This window comes from Cavia porcellus, unplaced genomic scaffold, assembly GCF_034190915.1.
Source record: "Cavia porcellus strain 051 isolate PalLab524CR breed Dunkin Hartley unplaced genomic scaffold, mCavPor4.1 scaffold_3, whole genome shotgun sequence".
NCBI classification, from domain to species: domain Eukaryota; kingdom Metazoa; phylum Chordata; class Mammalia; order Rodentia; family Caviidae; genus Cavia; species Cavia porcellus.
The window spans coordinates 114790456-114810474 of record NW_026947486.1 but is presented as its reverse complement, the minus strand read 5'-3'; positions in this window follow the sequence as shown (position 1 = coordinate 114810474).

Below are 20019 nucleotides of genomic sequence, written 5' to 3'. Positions count from 1 at the left end.
ACAGAACAATCCAGCTCAACCCAGCTCCCGTCGTCTCTATATTACCTTCACAGCCCAAATCACCCCCCTGCAATCCCACACAACCTCAGGAATCTCTTCCTTTTACACCAAGACACACCCCATTTCAAAGAGGATGGAGAATTACCTGGGCACCTGGGTCAGGAGCAGTGATGAGTCAGCCATAGTGCATAGTCCTTCTAGTGCCTGCTTTCTATACATAGCTGAAGCTTCAGTGTTTTTTGGCCTCTCTCCTCATGTGGCTTTTCATCCTTCAGTATGGCTATCTCAGAGCATTTGGCCTTTTTACATGACAGTTGGTGGCCCAAGAGAGTTCTATAAGAAAGCTGAGCAGAAGGTGATTCAGCCTTGGATGTCCCCAAGCATCACTTCTGCCACATCCTATTAGTTTAGCAAGTCAGTAAGCCATCCTAGATCCAAGGTGAGAGCAGCTAGATACCACTTCCCAATGAGGAGGTCAGGGAAGGAAGGGGTAAGCAAAGAATTTACACCCACTTTGACCCACTGTGGTAAGGAGTTTGGGCTTTATCGTAAGTACAGTGGCTCCATTTTGATGTTTTAAGGAAGAGGTTGACATGATGAGATAAAAATTTTAAATCCCTTTGGCTACAAAGTGGTACATAAATTAGAAGAAGAATTAAGTGAGTGGAAGAGAGTCCAGTTAGGAAACTTTGGAAGAGTCTGGGCTAGAATTGAAAATAGACCAGTGGTACGTAATGGCCTTACAATTTCAGGTGGTAATCACAACTGTATTGATTTAATGTAGAGAATGAAGGAACATTCTTTTCATGTTATATTTATATTGGGCTTTTTCATTCATTCATTCATTCATTCATTCATTCATTTGTTCATTCATACAACCATTGAATAACATCTCCTGGCCATTGACTTCAGTGATGCTATTTTTCAGGAACTGTGCTTTGTACAGTGCTACATACTAAGAGGTGTCTGCTCTGGGGAGCCTTGTCCAGCAGTAAAATTTGGTCAGTTTCAAACAACTATGCGATAATAGCAATATCCACCATGTGTCGACTTCCTGTACTGTGTTAGTCACTTTATATGCTTGGTAGCCCTTTGGCCTGTGCATGTGTATTCTTTTAAAATGTGCTTTCAGGGATGGTTCACAATATGTGTTCATCTGTGACTTTTGGAGGTACTGAGAAGCTAGTGTGTGGGAAGGAGTCTTCCTCATCACCCAGCATCTGCAGGCCCACGTGGTTTTGGTCTTCTTTATCTATCAGTACCCACAGAAAAGCTTCGACTGAGATTTAAAACTATTTATGGAATCTACTTTTTATGGGGTGACCTATATATTATAGGCCACAGGGTCTGGCTGTGATCCACTGGGCAGGAGAGGATGACCCCTTCCTCTTCTTTATTTCAGACAGTTTGCAGTATTTTTTAGTTTGAAAAAACTAAATTCCCACAAACTTCTAGTAGGTTGAGACCATTGTTATGAGCCTGCTGGCAACAATTAACCCCTTTTCGGGGGCCTAGACCCCAGCTGAACAAGCTGTTGAGATTTCTGATTAACCCGTTTTTCTCCCTGTCTTCACTCAAAACCATGTTCTCTCTCTTCTCTTAATGCTCTGAAACTTTGATATTTAACAATTAAGTTTTGGTCATATGTTCGGTAACAACCAGCCCTAGGTGGATTCAACCCAGTGACCTCAAGTTGAAAGAATGTTTTTAATGGTCTTTTTTCTTTCAAATTTTCAAAGAAGCTGGTACTGTACTTTCCTTTTCATTTCACACATCACAAATTTACATCTTCAAAAGCTGGAAAACGTCAACACCTCAGAAAAATAGAGTGTAAAAATCTGTGGACATCAGCTCACCTGGAGCAAGAGTAATCACAGAAAATTGTAATCTCCTGGACTAGGCCAGTATTCGGTTTAGCTCCAGGCCTGACTTCGGACCATCTTCAGCCTTAACTTCATGTAACACAAAAGCCCAGTCAGCACATCCCATGAATTAGGCTGCTGGGGAAAGCAGAAACTTGTTTCAACAGAAAGTCAACAATGGAGCTGTTGTGCTTCATGTTTCGCTGGAGTGAGCAGAGGTGGAGGAGTTTAGCTTCCCACTGTGGTGTAACACCTTTCGCAGGGTTTTCCTCTCCGGCCCAGGTCTGCTGGGATAGGAGTCAGCATTCCACAGGTATTTCCTGAGGGCCTCTCTCACAGTTTCTTCTCAACGTGTGCATTCATGACCAGGTCGTTTATCCTGCCTGCCACCTTGGGCTGATGAAAATGTTACTTTGACTTATGGCTTGAGCACTTCCTTAGAAAGTTGGGGACCCCAAGTGAGTTCTATCCTTAACTTTTCTTCATGGAAAGTTTTTCATTGTTTATAGTCTGTGAATTTTGGATGGCAGCCAATCCTGAAACCAAGAGGAAGGCTTTCTCTGTGGGATTTTGTCTGCATCCACTACCATGATAAATATGAGATGTTATTATCAGTCTGTTTGACTTTACAGAAATGCTTTCTTTGTCTGAGCGGACATCTGTGTAGTTTGCAAATTCATACACTGTCTTATTCTGATAATTGACAATCATGTTTTCATTTAATTATTATGAGATTAATGTTGCTTCTTTTTGAGTTCCAATGCATTGCATAGTAAAGAAAGCTCACACATTTTTGTGTTGAAGAGAACTAGTTTGCCACCAGACCTCTCTTAATTCTTAAAGGATGAGCCAATTATTCTTTAAGATTCAGCAGCACAAAATATACAGTCTTCTCTGCGGGGTGGGGAATTGGTAGCCGATGAAAGAAGAGTTTTTGACTTTGGAAATGGTTGTCTTTTTTGATAAATAACTGAGGGGAGAGGTAAAATCTTTCCTGATACTTTTTATAAACAATAGGAATGCTTGTGATGGCCACAGCTTATGCATTATATTGTACATTTTGGGGATTCATGGAGCAGTTAAGCCACTTAGGTCTGTAAGTGCTATCTATGTGTGATGGTTGGTGGTAAATAGGGTTTCTCAAGAGCAGCTTCTTGGTTAGGTGTACACATTCTAGAGAAATTGTTTCTCCCTTTTTTCGGAATCACAGACCAATTGCATTAATGACCCCAGGGAACACATGCTTTGCTCTGCATCCTTGTGTAATCATATGCACATATATCTCCTCTCATACCTATGATTTCAGGAATCTCCTTGAGCTTCTAAGGATCTGTCCTAAAACACCATGTACCCCAGGTTGAGAACTCCAGTTCTGGGATCTGGTTACCAGTTCCAAACTGACTGAGGGTGCCTGAAATAAGGATAGACTCAATCTAGCAGGAACACTAGACAGCCATCTACCATACTTGTATAGAGGTAGAGAATTTATTGTGAGAATTCCTTCTTTCCAGCAGCCAGGATTGGCTTTGTGTCCATGTTCCAGAGACCTGAGAAGCAGAATTATTTAGCTTATATTTCTTAAAGAAGGGAGTGGCCTATAGATGGAATTTTTTTTTATCCTATTATCGAGGAAGCTCAGTGTTCTGTCCCTGTCTTCTAGCAAAGATTCTCTCCTCATTAACCTAGAACCAGGATCTCTCTCCTTTAGACACACAGGGCAACTCTTGCTCCTTTGGACCATTTCCTGTGCTCAGTCCCTTTGATTAATGTATTCTTTCTATACACAGTACCTGCTCCCTTGAGCACTAGCACCCGTTTGTCTCCTCCAGGTAATGGATCCCAACAGGCACAGCTCCGCTGGTATGAAGATCCACAAGAGTAGCAGATGGACCAAATACATGGGTTTTTTTTTTTTCTTTCTGAAACTAATTGTCTCAAGAGCTCACAAGAAAACTGGAATGAGCTCTTATACACTTGATAAGCTTTGTAGCAGCCGTATTTCTTTTGTGTTACTCCAGCCTGCAGTAGAGCTGTACTCAGACAAAAGGAAACAGCAGTGGTTCAGGCCAAGAATTTTTCAATTCAGGGAGAATTTTTCAGTCAGAGAGTCTGTGATTCACCGCTTTCTCCAAGTGACTGAATCAAAGAGTATATACACATGTTTTAATATTGTATGTTTATACCTGAGACTGTAATACCAGACACTTTGCCAAATTTCATGTATCCAATGTGTCCAAGTGCATCTGTATTTGAAGGTGGTTTGCAGAATGGAGCACCAATGTTGAGTGCCAATGTTGGGTTAAGGGTGTTCATTGGTCTTCTTGAAACATTTACATTTGGGGATCCTCTGATATGTAAATCCATCATCATGTACTCATGTAACCTAAGATGGAAAAAGGGCATCTTCTACCAAGACATGAACACTCCATTGGTCTTTTCTAAACCCTAATATGGCAAGGTTTCTTTGGAATGCAAAAGCATGAGCATAAAGAATTTGTGTTACAGTAATGCCCTGGAGGGAAACCCTACCCAGTCCAGGCTTTTTATTCATCTGTAGATGAGTCATATATCTGGAAGGATGATGAGTATCTTAGAAGTTATTATCTCCTTTTCAAAAGTTTGACAGCTGAGCTGAGGTCTCACATTTCTAACAATAAGAGCAAAATGTTGCAAACTAATGACTAGTCCTGGAGAGAAAGGAGTGTCCGTGGCACAGAGCACTCGTCCCTGGGGCTCTGCCTTGTATTTTCATTCTTTACACCAGCCTTACACCTCATAAATCTGTCAGTCATCTCAAATAAAGTTGCTGTTTGTGTTGGGCAAACCATTTCCAGCGTTTATTATATGAACTATCTGGCAAGCTGGTAAGTCAATGAAGACTGAATTTCACATTGAAATAAGGCAAGAAAATGAGTTTTTAACTGAGTTGATCATTTCTTTGCTACCTCTAATGCTGTGCACCTATTAAAAAGCTAGTGTCATATTTCCTTTGGTTTGGAGAATTTCAGTTGAATCTTCTCATTTGGGTTACCATCTGGTGTGCTACTAACAGTCTCAGAGAATAAGAGGCCATCTGTTAATACTTTTCCAGGAAGCTTTTTATAGAGCAGTGAAGTGGCAACTCTCAAAAACACATTGTAATGACTTACATGATCTTGGGTATATGTACAAGTTAAAACTGGTATTTGATTTCTACCAACACCATTTTCTTTCATTGAAGAGGGACAGAGGAATCAACAAATTTGACATATATGCATGCACAGGATACTTATCTTTCATATGTGGGGTTCCATAAGATTAACAAGTTATTGACCTTATGGTTATTTCAAAAGTAAGATTGTAAATACATACTGAGAGATAATCTGATGATAATGATGATGATATTCGTTTACTGAATCGTCAAACTATCTTTCAACCACTATGCTAAATGCTTCATATGCATTGTCCTTTTTTAATCCTTACAACTCTGAAAAATTGTTGCTGATATTACACAAATTGCAGGTGAAAGAAAATTGGTGTTCAGAGAAGTTAATGACTTGTTCATGACATAGAGCTAGCAGTGATAGTGCTTGGATATATTTCTTATTGTTCTCTAACGCAAAAAGATTATGCTAATCTTTATGAGCTATTGTCTGACCATCCTCTGAAACACTGAATATGAATAGTCTCCTTTTTTGTAACTAGGTAGATGCCAGCAACAAAAGTTTCTTTACTAGAAATAGAGATCAAGATAAATTTGTTCAGGGACAGCTGATGGTTGGGACTACTAACATTATGGGTCAGTATGGGCTAGTTTTGCTATAGTTACAAATAACCCATAAGTCTCAGTGGTTCAGCAGAGAAGCATATTTATTGCCTCTGCTGCATGCCTGACTCAGGTCTCAAGAACTCTGCTCAGTGTTATCACTCATACTGCTGGACCCCCTGTCTTTCTCTAGGGAGCCATGACCACAGTGGCAGTGGTCCTTCCTTAGGTTTTTGTACTTTTTTGTTGGGCAAAGCAAGGACTCAGCTAACTCAAGCATCTCAATTCTACTACATGTGCACTCAGAAAGGGAAGAGCCAGAATATGAGGAACTAGTTTTTTTTTTTATTACTATTGTATCTAATAGCAATCTGTTGAAAATCTTATTTTGACCCTTCGTTCATTTAGAATTTTCCAATCTGAGATTCTGATAAATTGGTCCTAAGTTATATTTTTGCCCTGCTTCTTCTATAGTATGTTTCCATTGTTTTGTCTGACATTATTAAGCTGCTCTTTTTTCCCCTAGCATCTATCAGGTTTCTTATTTGAATGTACATTCTCCAAACATAGGGAGATAGTGAAATATGTAAATCATTCCAATACCTTTTTCATCTAATTGGAGTTTAATCCAAAGGTAATTTCACATAATACCATTGATTTTTATTTTTTGTTAATATTTTGGCATTTCAATTGTATTTTCAAAGTTTTGCTTTTAGCAGGTTTCCAGTATATTGAAAGTAGACTCTATTCTTTGGTTTGAGATAAGCCAGTAGTGGAGGGATTTGTGTTTTGAAATAAAGTATACAAGAAGCCTTAAAGGAAGGTGGTTGGACAAGGCAATTGCTAGTGTTCATTTGTGCTGCCACTTCATGAGGCTTCAAGGGTGAAGTGCACACATGGACACCAAAGGTTAGCTTGCCATTCTTAGTATGATTTTCAAAGCTTGGCAATCTAAACTGTAATACTTAAGTTGCCCATTTTATTTTGGATATGTTTCTCTTTTATATTTACTGTTAATATGGTTACAGATACTGTCTTCGTTCATTTCTGGTGCTATAATAGCATACCATATAGTGGGCAATTTATAATGACAAGATGTTTATTTTCTATAGTTCTGGAGGTTGGGAGGTACCCAGTGAGGGTACCAGCATCTCAATCCTCCAGAGGAGTGGAGCACTATTTCCTACAGTAACAGAAATGGAAAATAAGCATAAGGCAGCCAAACTTGTCTTTTTGTACTTGCATTAGTCTATTCATGAAGGAGCACCCTTTGACCTAAATACTTCCCAATATGTCCCCATGTTCCACCAACACTATTGCATTGAGGACTGAGTATCCAACACATGAATTTGGGAGACACACGCAAATGTTGGAGAAAATAGCACAAGTGATTAAAAAAAAGTTGTGTGTGGGGGGGAACTACTAACAACCACTGTATATCAGTTAGCATTGCATTGCTGGGAGAAAATACCTGATACCAATAACTTAAAGGAAAAGTAGGTTCAACTGGCTCACAGTTTCAGAGGACTCATCCATGGTCAATTGGTTGCAAGAAATAAACATAGTGACAGAAGGATGTGACAGAGGAAAGCTGCCCACTCCATGACAGCTGGGAAGCAGAAAAGAGGGGAGGAGCCTGAGAGAGAGGAAGTGGCAGGGGACAGCATAACGCCTTCAAAGGCACGCCCCCAGAGACCTAGTACAGGAAACTCCAGTTAAGTCCCATGTGCAAATATCTCATTCAGCTATGAACACATCAGTAGGTTAAACCATTATGAAGTTAACGTCTTCGTGATTCACTAACTCTGTAGCTGCTCCCCTGACATTTCTGTATTGGGGATTAAGCCCTTAACACTTAAGTCTTTGGAAGACACATCGTATTTGAACCATAACAACTGTTAATGAGCCTATTAAAATAATAATTACTTTTAATATTTTTGAAAACAATGTAATTATTTTTGCGTGCTCTGCCTATTGCGCTCATCCTCCCAAAATTAGTAGCTCATTATGTACTATGGTGGTAACCTGTGATAATTCTTCATGGTACTTATTGAAATCTGTAATGACATATTTGTGTATTTAGTGTTTAACACACCTAGAGTACCAGAGTGTAAACGCTGTGAGGAGATATTTATATTCTTGTTCACATTTGTATTCCCAGAGTCTATTAGAGTGCTTGAAATAATGGGTGCCTGATAAATATTTGTAGAGTAAATGAGTGACACACACAGAGTTTCAAATGATGTAATTTGATTTTTGTTAAAATATTGCAGTATTTCAATTTTTTTGCTCTTAGAATTTTCAATATATTTAAAATAGACTTTCTTGTTACACTTGAAATAAGACAAATGGTGAGGGCATTTATAGATTTGAAGCATATATTTGGAAAATTTAGGTCATACTTTATTTCTACTTTATAACAATTTCTATCATATATTTTATTGAATTTTACTGTATTTCATAATTATTTTCTTGTTAATTGTAGCATGATTCTTGATGGCAATGTAGCATATTATAATAGAGTAGGATTTATTTAACAATTTCCTGAATGTTGGATATTTACACTATTTTCAATACTTTGTTCATTTAAGTCTTGCTGTATAGATTATATCTACTTTCGTGGGAACAGTTCTGAAACATCCTCAGGGAAATAACAAATACTAAGTCAAAGTGAATAAATTTCTTTAAGGTTCTTATTATATTGCACTTTAGAAAAATTGTACTAATTTATGTCATCACCCATAATATATTAAGGGAGTGTCCTTGTCTTTGTGTTCTCAGCAACTTCATGTACTATAATTCCTTCTTATTTTTTGACAACTTTATAGAAATAAAATACTGTTTTACATACATTTGGGGGCCTGTTGAGATCTTTTTTCCTGCTTATTTTTAAGAACTCTTCACAAAGTAAAGAATTGATCCTTGTCTATAATATAACTAGATATTTTTCAATCTTCTCATTTTTGATTGCTTCTTGTTTATGGCCTTGTTGAAATAAATAAATTTAAACTTTATATAGATAAGGTGGTAAGCTTTTGTATAACATTCAGCCTTATACTTAATGAATTGTGTTATCTTTCCCGGATTTTATCATTACACATATACATGTATGTTGAATTATTAGAGTGCCCCACAAATATGTACACCTAAAATGATAGTTTTTAAGGATAGCTTTTAAAAAGAATTATTATTCTTCCCTTGGGATAAAATATTCACCTGTATGGTGGCTAGCTTATTTTCTCCCAATGGGTAAATATTTATATTTAGCATTTGGATTTCTGTGGTGTATGTAATGACATATGGTGCAAGATACTGATTAATTTCATTTTTTCTCCTATGTGGCCAATCTTCATAACTCCATCCAACCTTCGTACTAGCTTGGATTCAAATTTCTCTTACTAGAATGAAACTCTACTGCAAGTTCTGATTTTGTTTGTGGATTGAATCTCCTTTTAAAATTATATGTTCTAATGTGTTATTGCTGGCAGAAAGAATACTTTAAATCCTATACATTTCTTTTGTTACCACCTAAGAAAATTTTCTTAATAGTTCTTGTGATTGATTCTCTTTAATTTTCAAAATAGAGGTAGAATGTGATACTATCTACAAATATGATAATTTTGTCCTCTAATTTTTATTACCTAGTTTCTTTTTCTCATTTTGTCAATTATATGTCAATGGAGAGATTGTATAATGTTGGGAATTTACAGAACATAAAATTTATATGCAAATATGTAACAAAGTATATATGAGATATAACTTATAGTATTAAAGTTTAATATTATGAGAATTTCCTTAGTGGGATTACTTGTTTCTTTAGGGAAATCTTAATTTTAATATTCTTATACAATTATATTATGTAATTTATAATTTATTTTGATAATTTTTTGTTTTTAAAATTTATTTTTATTCAACTTTTGATTTTGAAATAATTTCAGATTTCCAAAAATTCACAAAGTATGTCAAAAACTTTTAATATACCCTTAATCTAGCTTCCTTAAATGTTAACATTTTTATAGTCATTGTATAAATATCAAAACCAAGAAATTTACATTGATTAAATGCTATTTATAAATGTACATACCCTTTATAGATTTTATCAATTATTCAACTAATATACTTTTTTTGGTACAGGGTCCAATCCATGACTTTGCATAGCATTTGGTTGTTATATCTCCTAAGACACTAATCATCTGGGACAATTTTTTCCATCTTTTAGAGATTGTCAAATTTTGAACAGAACTGTTCATTTTGTAGAATGTTGTTAAATTTGAATGTGAGGTCTTATGATAAAATTCTGCATTTTCAGCTTTGGGAACAGTTTTAAAGAGATGCCAGCTCCTTGCTGGGTATCCTATTAGGGTGTTCATAATGTTCCTATGTCTCGGTATTGATGATGTTAAACTTTTGCCATTGTAAACTTTCTCCACTGTAAAGTCACTATTTATACTTGTTAATCATAAGTATCTTGTGGGGATAGATTTGGAAGCTATGCAAATATCCTGTTTCTCATCATAATTTTGTCCAATATTTTTAGTATCTACTGATTTTTTGAAACAATTATAGTGGTTACCATATGGTGATTTTTTTGTTCATAATGCTTTTTATGTTTATTAGTCAAAAGAGTTTTACCTCATTTTTACATTATTTATTCAATAAAAATACTAAAAATGGAAGAGGCATTAAATAATTTAAAATATTAATACCCATGTTAGGCTTCAGTAGAGCTCAAATTGATGGACATGCCAAATCTTGGACTTCTGTCTTTCAAAACTGTGAACCACATGTACCTATTTTCTTTATGAAGAACCTGCCCCTGGCATTTAATTATAGTAACAGAGAACAGACTAATATAGTATCATATTTTAGTCTTTGTCATTAATTGCATTTTCTTCATATATAAATCTATAAATCATGCATAATCATGCAATTCAAACTGTTTGTATATGAATCTGTGCAGCAGGGCATGGTGTAATATGTATAGATAAAGTTATAAGTATTGGCATCTGGCAATTAGCTTACATCTGGTGGGTAGTGCTAACATTTTACTGACTTATGTTCATAATTGGTTTGTGCATGCTATATAAACATCACTTTTTATTTAAAAAATCAACTGTGTATTTGTGCTGCTTTTTAAAATAGACATTAAATGGCTCTAATCCCTTTTCTCATATTAAAGAGCTGCTCTTTTTACCATATGCCACAGAAAATTAGTCTCAACTTCCAGTCCTGGTACCATTCCCAGAGGTACCATTCAGACTTGTAGAATGAGTTGAGTTGTGATGGGCATATACATCTGCCAGATCTAGGGCAGAACGTGAGGAAGGCCAAGAAGATCAAAGAGCAGGAGTTGGCAAACTCTGCAAGGAGCATGTGTGACAGACGGTGAGAGGGGAAGGATGGTCAGTGGACCAAGGCCAGCGTGGAGGGAGACCATTCTGTGATGAGCTGGCAGAAGGGAAATGCAAGCCCCTGCATTCTCTTGCAGGCTGAATGTTGCAAATCTGGTTTGCTTTGAATTTGGTTTATATTTCCAATCCCTTGACTTTTGCGGACTTATCTAGCCAGGAGGAATGTTTAATCCAACGTTACCAAAACCCTCCTGCTCACAACAGAGCCAGCCAAGATCTAGAAACTGAGCCATGTACTTCCCTTGAACATTCCTTTTCTACTTTTTCAATAGATACATGAGTTTTTCAATTTATACTTAATGGATACGTATTTCTTGATTTCCTCAGCATACCTCGCGTAAAGCTTTACACACAGTAGTAACTGGCTATAAATCTCCTTAGCACCTGTTATGTACCTGTGGCTAATCTGAGTTAGCTCATATAGTTCTCACAAAAAGCAGGCGACACTCCCCTCAGAAGTTGCTGGGAGAGTTATATGAAGTAATCTGTAAAAAAACCACTTAACACAGTGAGTACCTAGTATGAGACTGACTTTCTAAATGAGGAAACGGAGTCTCAAAGTCACAGGTAAGAAGTGATGCTGTGATTCTAGCTCCACGTGTCCTGGCTCAAAGCCCTTGCTGTCTGCATTGTCCCATGCTAGAAGAAGGAGGGCTAACCTGTGTGAAATAGCACTCTTTAAAGGCTCTCAACCCCAGAAACACTTAAGGTGGTTATTTGGCTGTACTCTTTTGCTAATTAATTTGGTACTTGCTCAAATCTAATAAAAGTGATTATAATCCAGTTTCCAGAGATAAGACTGAAGCAAGCAGAGTAAAGAAAAAGAGATTGAGAAGAGAGGAGCAGAGGTTCTCACTGTATCATCATTTGCCTGTTTTTCAAATTAGACATTCCAAGTTCTTCCATCAGCATGGTTTGTGTGCCAATCTAGGCTGTTTTCCACTGCTTGGAAAAGGCACAGAAGCTTTTGTTCATCACGAAAGAACTGTCTCATTTCCACCTAGAGTAATTGCCAAGATGAGGTCTGTTACAGTCATTCTGAAGAATGATTGCTTTTCTTTGCCTAATGCCACGTAGTAGAATTCAGGACCAACTTGAAACAGTGCACAAACAGCAGTGCTCTATGTGGGTCAGCAGTGCTGTGGTTTATGAGGCATGCTTGGCTTTCTTTTAAGGTTGTGAAAATTGTTTATAATCATCTCTGTCTGGGGCAAGTCCAATGCACTTCAGTCACCATGAAGGACCATGTGCTTTTGAGCAGGGCCACACACCTTCCTGATGTTTTCAGATAAAAAACCTGAAGCCTATATAGAAGGAATTTGCCCCATGCAGCATAGCAAGTTAGAAGCAGAACCGAATGTGAACCGAATCTGACTTCTGTAGGGAAACAGAACATCATTTCAACTCACTGAGGAGTGTTGAAGACTCTGAATAATCATATGTACCAGACAAATTGTCAGGAGAAACAGTAAACAGTGCTAATAAAAAATTATAAAGAACAGAGTGCCAGGGTAAGTTTAATAATTACAAAAAATAAGACTTCAGAGTTAACTCCTGTCCAGGGATATCAAATATGTGCAGTATTTCCGGTTTCTTGAAAGTAGGGTGGTGTAGAACAACTGTACCCTAATTCTATATAAAGAGAGCTGAAAACTCAGTCAAGCTTTGCAGACACTTGCCAGTAGTTACCTGCATGCATTCAGAGGATTTTCTCTGTTTAACACTATAATCAGCTATTGTGCAGTTGTGAATTGGCATGCTCCTTTGAGTTTTGACATCTTTTAAAAATTATTTTCCCCAAAACTTCTAAGCTGGCTCACTGTACTGCAGACAGCCCTTTAATTTCTTGCCTATCAGTTAACAATCCAAGAATTTTTCAGGAAAAGAACATGTGGTCATGTTGAAAGAAAACAAAACTAAACACATCATCCCTCAGTTTCTTAATCTTGAGTGTTCCCTTGGTTCAATCTTCTGTGAGTTTATTATGAAATCACTGTTTTATTTCAGTGTCCAGTATTCCCTGTGGATGCTAAGCCATCCCTGCTCCCTAGAATTCAAGGACCATGGGATAAATAGACATCAATAGAGGCTGCTGTTATTTGAAATAGAGTCTCCAGAAACACCTAATTTTAATCCCTTGAGCCTGAAAATGTTACCTTATTTGAAAACAGAGTCTTTACATATTTCAGGATCTTGTGATAGAGAGATTATCCTGGGCTTTCTGGGTTGGCCATAAATGTTTATAAGAAGGAGGCAGAGGAAGATCACACACACACACACACACACACACACACACACACACACACACGGCGTGGGGGAGAGAGAGAGACAGAGAGACAGACAGAGGAGGGAGAGGGAGATCATTTATGCTTTAAAATTTCAATTTGGGGCAAAGGACAGAACATCTAATTTGCTCAGGTACTGGGGAAGTGGAAAGGAGGAAAAATGGGTTTGAAAGATATCAGAGGTCCAAAAATTAGAGATAGACATATTATCACAATAATCTAACTCACAGAGTTTTTATGAAGATTAAATCTCTTAAAACAAGTAAATCCTTTAGAACAATGCTTTATAAAATTAGATGCCTAATGAGCACTAGCTACACACACACACACACACACACACACACACACACACACACACATATAGTTATCATTTTAAAATCTTTTTAAAGTATTCTAATCCAGTATTGGAGTGTTCAAGAAGCTTAGTTCTGAGCTGTCTTCTTTTCTCACTATATATTTCCTCCCAAGGCAATTCCCCTCATCGCTATGGATGTAAATGATATAAGCATTTACCTGTGCAGTGATTTTCTCCCCAAGCTCCAAAGCACTTCCAACTCCCTACTCTTAATCTTTACACAGACTTCTGACACGCATCTCAAGATCTATATATTTGCTAAATGGAATCCGTGTTATTTCCCTGCAAATACACATCCTTTTTCTAGTCTGTCTCACTCTGTGAAATCACACTATCATCTTTTCTGTTGTCCAAGCCAGGACCCTGGAAGTTACCCTAACTCCTTTCTGTCCCAATTATCACTAACCTCATTTGATTTCACTTCTTCTCCATTCTCAAAATTTACTTTATTTCAATTCGTTAAAATATAACCTTCATTTTAGTCCTTCTCGATAGAAATTCCAATAAAAAGCCACAAGGAGACCAGCACACCCGCTGGTCTCTCCATCAGTGGCCCTCCATTTAGCTCTACATTAGAATCATGTTTATGTTCCAGTTGCCATGCCACGCCTCAGACAAACTAGGCCAAAGTGTCTAGGGGTGAGCTTCAGGTATTAGTGATTAATTTTTTTTCTGGTGGTTTCAATATGCAACGCATATTGAGAGCCACTATGTTGGACTCAAGAGAGATGCTGAACTCTGATACCAGGGCTAAGAGAGGCACAAGAGCCACTTTTGCAGTTTTTGTGATCACTGACTTACCTCTGCTACCTCTTCAGATCACTTGTGACCAAACGGTAAACGTCCCTTTCTTTTCTTTAAAAAAAAGAACAATGTTTTGTTTTATTCCTTTAAATACTTTATTTTTCTTGAGACAGGGTCTTTCTGCACAGTTCAGGCTGGCCATGAGTTCACAATGTAGCCCAGGCTGATCTCAAACTCACAGTAAGCCTCCTGCTTCTGCCTCCCAAGTGCTGGGATTATAGGCATGTGCTGCCATGCTCTGCTATTTCTTTAAATTCTGACAAAAACACAGAACATAAAAATTTATCATTTTAGCGGGGTATGGTGGTGCACACCTGTAATCCCAGCACCTGGGAGGCTGAGGTAGAAGAACTGTTGCATATTTGAGAAGTGAGCTCAAGGTCACCCCAAACTTCATAGCAAGACCCTATCTGAAAAAGACAGAAACCAAATGAAAACAAAGCAAACCAATTTGCCATCTTAACTATTTCTAAGTATAAAGTTCAATAGTGTTAATTATGTTCATATAGTGGTGCAAAGGATCCCTAGAAATTTACCATCTTGCAAAATTGAAACTCTGTACCAATTAAATCACAACTCTCCATTGTCCCTGCCACTGGCACTGGCAACAACCATTTGGTAACTTTAGATACCTTGCATAGAGTCATCCACTATTTGTCTTTTTGTCACTAGTTTGTTTCACTTAGCATAATGTTCTCAAGGTTCATTCATCTTGTAGAATTTTACAGGATTGCTTTCCTTTTTAGGACTGAATAATATCCTTTGAGGATATGCCACAATTTGTTTATCCATTCATCTATGTCAGTGGGTCCTTTCTTTACTTTCGTGTCTTGACTATTGAGAATAATACAGTTATAACTATGGCTATGTGAACATCTCTTCAAAGTCCTCTCTTTAGTTCTTTTGGATAAATATCTAGAAGTGTGATGCTAGAGCTAGACCATATTTTAATTCTGTATTTCTTGTTCATAATGCCTGTTTCTCTTTTTGTATCTCCACCAACAGCACACAGGTGCTCCAGGTTCTCATATCCTACCACCATTTGCTATTTGCTGCCTATTTGAAAGAATGGTGTGAGGTGATACATTGTGTTCTCAGTGTAAACATTTCCTTTTTTTGACTTTTTCTTTATTTTTTAAATTTTATTTAAGGAGAAAAAGAGAAAAAAACAGGAAAAGGGTACAAGTTATACAGACTTTTAGAAAAAATAAACAGTGGGAAATCACTAGTTAATTACATATTGTCATCTTAGAAATACTTGTTGAAGTTACAAAATTAAAGCATATGGAGGGGACTTTCAAACAGTGAGACTGCAAACAGTTTTGTTCAGTGATCCAACAAAACTCAGTAATATGGTCATCTATCTTATACACTTAAATATATATGCAGTTATATCTTTTAGAGAACTTTCTTTTCCTTTCTTTTGTATAATGACAATTACATATTTTGGGTTCTATTACTCCCACAGTTCTTATTACTTTTTTTTTTGAAGAAAGTAAAACCAAATGTGACATACCAGGACAGAGTCAGTCAAATCAAAAGGATGGACATAATACATAATGTAAAAACAAAATACAAGGTGATCAACAATGGTTACCATACTGCCTCTTGCTATCTTAAGCAGAATTGCCTAAATCATCAGTTATAATAAAATTGAACAACACAGTAAAGAATAAGACTAATAAAACCAAAACATTGGAGGTATTAGAGGACTTCAAAAGAAGATAATAGTCAACCAGAATGGGCATCACAATGAATCTTATTGTCTTCATAGTTGATGCCTATACTTTCAAACTTGGTACTATCAAGCATAACAGAATAGAGGAAAATCAGTCAAAATAAGATGGTGAGAGCAGTACAGAGTTTGAAATCAAGTTAATAGGAAATCAAAGTGGGTTACTATAATATATCTTGCTATTTTTTATTTATTTTTCCCTTAATTAAAAGGATAAAAATGAAAAAGTAGATAATAAAATGGAGATTGAGATAAAAAGAGGGCATAACAACAAAATAACACAGGTCAAAACATAACCATTTAAGCAAAATAGTGTTTCACCACAAGATAATCTTGACATAATAGTAGTTACCATAGTGTCTCTTCCCTTAAAATCTTTGGGTATAACTTCCTATACTGTAGCATCAAACGTATCAAGACAATGTAAAACCGTTCAAGAGAATGACAGTATTACAGGGTATTTAGAATCAACTAACAGAAAATGAACACTGGTTTCTGTATAATCTCCTTGTCTATAAAAGTTTTTGTTTATATTATCACATATAATAAAATCCAATAAGATACAACATGTTAAGACCTATGGAGACAGAAGAACAAAAGCTTGATGGGACTTCAAAACAAGATGATATTAAATCAGCACTAGCTATTATGATGTCTTGTTTTCTCCAAAATGGCTGTTCTACCATCCAACCTTCTCTGCCTCATTTCTGTTGAGCTCTTTTTCTGTTGTTAGTTGTCAGTTTGTCTTCTTCATTTCGCTTTCTGCTCCATTCATTGTGGCCGCTCTGCCACTGTGTCTGGAATCTTTTTCATTTTTAGAATATCCTGCAGTAATCTCTGTAGAGTTGAATTGGTGGTCGCAAATTCCCCTAGTTCCTCTTTATCCTGGAAGCACCTTGTTTTCCATCAATTTCTAAGGACAATTGTGCAGGATGTATCAATCTTGGCTGGAGGTTATTATCTTTCAAAGCTTGAATTATTTCCCTCCACACTCTTCGTGATTTGATGGTTTGTGCCGAGAAGTCTGCTGTAATTCTGATGGGTGTTCCCTTGTAAGTGATCTGTTTCTTGTCTGTGATGGCTTTTAATATTCTGTTCTTATATTGGATTTCTGGAATTTTGATTATTATATGCCTGGGTATAGCTCTGTTTGGGTTGTAGGTAGCTGGGGTCCTGTATGCCTCATACATCTGAGTATCTTTACTTTTTGCTCAATTAGGGAAATTTTCCTGGATTATTTCTGTGAATAGCTTTTGTAGTTCATTTGTTTGTGTCCCTACTTCTTCTTTTATGTTCTTAATTCTCAAGTTATAGATCCTCTTATCATCTTCTAGTCTTTGTATTATAGCTGTTTGTTTTCTTGTTATTTTTAAGAAGTTTTTCATTTCATGCTCCCACCTTACAAATCTGTCCTCCAGTTCTGATAATCTATCCTTAGTTTCTTTCAAGCTGTTATGCCAGCTTTCAATAGAGTTTTTAGTTTCCTGGTAATGTCTTTGAACCTGCTTCACATATTCTATGTTTTCTCTATTTTGTCCATCAAACAATTCTCCCCTTTTTTTCTGTTCTTCCATTCCACCATCTGTTTTTTCTTGGGCGGTGCTTAGCATTTCTCTATCTATTCTACTTATTTCTTGCTTTTTTCATTAAATACTTCATTTTTGAACTCGTCTATCAGTCTCCGGAGATACCACTTTATGTCTGTAGGTGCCGTGTTTGATATTGCATGTTTTCTGCCTTCTCTTTTGCATTTACCTTTCCTGCATCAGTGTTCTCAGGATTGGGGACTGAGGACCCTTTCTTGTTGCTTCCTTTTCCCATACTTTTTGTTCCTTCCATACAAGCGTGTGTAGGAGGCCCAGTTTTTTTTTTTTTTTTTTCTCTTTGTCTGTTACAGTTTGAATCCGCCGGCTAGGTGTTCCCACCCACTGCAGTGTTTAGGGATACACAGACCTGGGCAGCCTCTGCCGGGCCCGCACCTTCAGGTCAACCTACTGAATGCTTCACTGCTAGAGTGCATCGCCAGGCACGGGGACCTGATTTGGGCTAGCCTACTGGATCTTAGTCCATGGCGTCACCAGGCCAAGTGTTCCCCACCACTCCCGCTTGAGAGGGAAATATGTGACTAAAGTCACTGCAGGGCCCTTGTTCCAGCTAGTCTGCTCGTTCCCAGAATGTCCTCTGTTGGAGCTTCCTAGTCTATGAAAGGGTCCCCATTTCTCTCACTCACCGCAGGTCGATGCAGGGCTCCCTGCCAGTCCTGCTCTCAATGCCATTTGGTTCACCGATTCCAGCTCTCAGAGCTTTTGTGTGTCTCTCTCCCTGCTGTGCGGATTGGGACACAGTATCAGCAGCAGGAAATTCAAATCTCGGCTTCCAATGGTGCGGGATCCAGCTTCCACACTGAGATTTTATCTGTTCCTGTTATAGCATCAGGATTGCATTTCCAATTGGTTTCTCTCAGCTTAGTTCATTCCTGGGTCGGCAGGCTACATTTCCCCTCACATAGGACTCCTCACACGGCACCGCTCCTGGATTCTAAACTGGTAATCTCAGAGAGCCTCCATGGCTGCTGTTATTTGTCCACCATGTTCTTCCGGAAGCCGTAAACATTTTCTTAATGATTAGCAATGACAGTTTTTTAAAGACAGTGTTTGTAGTGCAAAGTCATTGGAAGTGGGCTATTCATGTGTCTTCATTCTTATATGTTCATTCTGTTGAAGTTGAAATTGTGCATTGACTTTTTTCCCAATAAAGACGTTACTTCATAGTTTGTACTTCATTGCTTCTACTAAGAATCAACTTTTCAAAAGTATATGAAGTCACACACCTAAAATGCAGAAATCTTTCTTTTAAATTTTATTTAAAGAGAAAAAAAGAAAAAACAGAAAAAGGGTAGAAATAATACAGAATTTCAAAAAATAAACAGTAAGAAATCACTAGTTGATAAATTACATATTTCCTCTTAGAAACAGTTGTTCAAGTTACAAAATTAAAGCATACAATGTAGACATTCAAACAGCAAGACTGCAAAGAGTTCTGTTCAATGATCCAACAAAAACTTAGTGATATATTGATCATTCTTACACACTTAAACATACATGCAGTTATATCCTTTAGAGCACTTTCTTTTCCTCTCTCTTTTACAATAGCAATTATATACTTTGGGTTTTGTTACTCCTACAGTTCTTATTACTTTTTGCACTAGAGACACAATGCGATATTTATAAATATGATTCTTATTTATTTGACTTAGGAGAGTCTCAAGTCTCCATTTACCTATGAAGGCCTCAAGATCATCCTTTTTATAGCTGAGTAATATTTCATCATATAAAAATACCACATTTTTTTCATCCATTCTGTGGTTGATGGGCATTTTGGTGGTTTCCAAGATTTAGCTATCACAAATTGTGCTGCTTTGAACATGGATACACATATATCACTGTGATATGACATTTTTAGTTTTCCTGGGAAAATACACAGGAGGAGAATAGCTGGATTGAATGGAACTTCCAGTCCTAGGCTTCTGAGGAATCTCCATACTGATTTCCATAGTGGCTGCACCAGTCTACACTCCCACCAACAGTGGAGCAGTGTTCCCTGTTTCCCACAGCCTTGCCAACATTTGTTATAAGTTGATTTCTTGTTGGCAGCTATTCTTTCCAGAGTGAGAAGAAATCTCAATGTTGTTTTAATTTGCATTTCTTGAATGACCAGTGATGGTGAACATTTCTTCATGTATTTATTTGTCATTTGTTTGTATTCATCTGAAAAACATGTGTTCATCTCTGATGTCCATTTTTAGAAAGGGTCTTTGAATTT